We start from the raw sequence: 2,500 nt of genomic DNA on the forward strand, positions 1-2,500 counted from the left end.
AAAAACCGACCGGGCTTCGGCCCGCAACCTTTGGTGACTCTGGATAACTTTGCGGATCGCACGGTCTCGCACCGGCGACGGATCATTCAAGTGTCTGCCCTATCAACTTTCGTCGGTACGGTACTGGCCTACCGAGGTTCTTACGGGTAACGGAGAATCAGGGTTCGATTCCGGAGAGGGAGCCTGAGAAACGGCTACCACATCCAAGGAAGGCAGCAGGCGCGCAAATTACCCATTCCCGACGCGGGGAGGTAGTGACGAAAAATAACAATACAGGACTCTAAACGAGGCCCTGTAATTGGAATGAGTACACTTTAAAACCTTTAACGAGTATCCATTGGAGGGCAAGTCTGGTGCCAGCAGCCGCGGTAATTCCAGCTCCAAAAGTGTATATTTAAGTTGTTGCGGTTAAAAAGCTCGTAGTTGGATTTTGGGCGCAGGCGGCCGGTCCGTCGCAAGGCGTGTACTGGCCGTCCTGGCCTCACCTCCGGTTCTCCGCCGGTGCCCTTGACTGAGTGTCGGCGGCGGCCGGAACGTTTACTTTGAAAAAATTAGAGTGTTCAAAGCAGGCGATTCGCCTGAATAATGGTGCATGGAATAATGGAATAGGACCTCGGTTCTATTTTGTTGGTTTTCGGAGCGCGAGGTAATGATTAAGAGGGACAGACGGGGGCATTCGTACTGTGCCGTTAGAGGTGAAATTCTTGGATCGGCGCAAGACGAACGACTGCGAAAGCATTTGCCAAGAATGTTTTCTTTAATCAAGAGCGAAAGTCAGAGGTTCGAAGACGATCAGATACCGTCCTAGTTCTGACTATAAACGATGCCAACTAGCGATCGGGGGGCGTTAGTTTTACGACCTCTCCGGCAGCTTGCGGGAAACCAAAGTCTTTGGGTTCCGGGGGAAGTATGGTTGCAAAGCTGAAACTTAAAGGAATTGACGGAAGGGCACCACCAGGAGTGGAGCCTGCGGCTTAATTTGACTCAACACGGGAAATCTCACCCGGCCCGGACACAGTGAGGATTGACAGATTGAGAGCTCTTTCTTGATTCTGTGGGTGGTGGTGCATGGCCGTTCTTAGTTGGTGGAGCGATTTGTCTGGTTAATTCCGATAACGAACGAGACTCTGGCTTGCTAACTAGTTACGCGACCCAATCGGTCGGCGTCTAACTTCTTAGAGGGACTAGTGGCGTTTAGCCACACGAGATTGAGCAATAACAGGTCTGTGATGCCCTTAGATGTTCGGGGCCGCACGCGCGCTACACTGACCGGATCAGCATGTGCTCGCCTTGGCCGACAGGTCTGGGTAACCCGCTGAACCCCGGTCGTGCTAGGGATAGGGAATTGCAATTATTTCCCTTGAACGAGGAATTCCCAGTAAGCGCGAGTCATTAGCTCGCGTTGATTACGTCCCTGCCCTTTGTACACACCGCCCGTCGCTACTACCGATTGAATGGTTTAGTGAGGTCCTCCGATTGGACCTGGCGCGGCCGGCAACGGTCGAGCCGGCGTCCGAGAAGACGATCTAACTTGATCATTTAGAGGAAGTAAAAGTCGTAACAAGGTTTCCGTAGGTGAACCTGCGGAAGGATCATTAACGGTCTCGCAAACGCTTCGGCGAACGCGAAACTCGGACAAGCGAGAGAAAAAGTTTTTGCTACCCGGCGCCCGACCCGCGAGGAGCGGCGCGCCGGCCGGCGATTCGGTCACCCGGTAATGTTTGCGCGTCGAGTGCCGCGGTGCCGCGCGCTCCGGCTTCAAGCGTCGGCCTGGCCGACCGCTCGGCGCGGTATATTTTGTCACCCTTTAGTGCGAGGCACTGTGCGAGCGAAACAATCGTGGATGGCTCTTGGCGGTGGATCACTCGGCTCGTGAGTCGATGAAGGACGCAGCTAGCTGCGTGAATTAGTGTGAATTGCAGGACACATTGAGCATCGACGTTCTGAACGCAAATTGCGGCCTCGGGTCAATCCCGGGGCCGCGCCCGCCTCAGGGTCGCGTTGCAAACGTTCCGCGCGGGGATTTCTCCGCGCGGCTGCTGCGGCGTCGGACGCGCGAGCGCCCGTCCCGCTCAAGACAGCACGGCACGATGCGCGACGATCGCGACCAGAATCCCGCGCGGCGGCGGCGAGTCGACCTCGAAGAGGCCAACGGCTGGCGGCTCAAGGGCGGGAATCGAGGTGCGCGGCGGCGCGCGGCGCCGACGGCGAGCGCGGAACGGGAAGAATAGTCCCGGTCCTTACTTTCGGCCTGAGGTCGGACGAGGCTACCCGCTGAATTTAAGCATATTACTAAGCGGAGGAAAAGAAACTAACGAGGATTCCCTCAGTAACGGCGAGTGAAGCGGGATGTGCCCATCGCCGAATCCGCGCGCTTTTGGAGTGCGCGGAATTGTGGCGTACGGAATTCGTCACGGCGCGCTTCGCCGGTCGCCCGCGTCCTTCTGATCGAGGCCTTTTCCCAGAGCGGGTGTCAGGCCCATGGCGGCGACAGGCGGGC

At 56.8% G+C, this 2,500-nt stretch overlaps 2 non-coding genes and 1 pseudogene across 2 annotated transcripts in view; all 3 read left to right on the forward strand.

Annotated features, from left to right (window-relative positions):
• LOC146144202 (small subunit ribosomal RNA) overlaps positions 1-1,598 on the forward strand; it is a 1,811-nt gene extending 213 nt beyond the window's left edge. Inside the window, exon 1 of the ribosomal RNA XR_014500539.1 lies at positions 1-1,598. This exon is cut by the window's left edge and continues 213 nt beyond it. This is a non-coding gene — a ribosomal RNA (small subunit ribosomal RNA).
• A 247-nt stretch (positions 1,599-1,845) lies between these two features.
• Positions 1,846-1,999, forward strand: LOC146144203 (5.8S ribosomal RNA). The gene has a single exon (XR_014498885.1). It is a non-coding gene; the product is annotated as a 5.8S ribosomal RNA (ribosomal RNA).
• Positions 2,000-2,247: 248 nt separating this feature from the next.
• LOC146144204 (large subunit ribosomal RNA) overlaps positions 2,248-2,500 on the forward strand; it is a 3,679-nt pseudogene continuing 3,426 nt past the window's right edge.

This window comes from Ascidiella aspersa, chromosome 5 (genome assembly GCF_963924565.1).
Source record: "Ascidiella aspersa chromosome 5, kaAscAspe10.2, whole genome shotgun sequence".
Classification (NCBI taxonomy): domain Eukaryota; kingdom Metazoa; phylum Chordata; class Ascidiacea; order Phlebobranchia; family Ascidiidae; genus Ascidiella; species Ascidiella aspersa.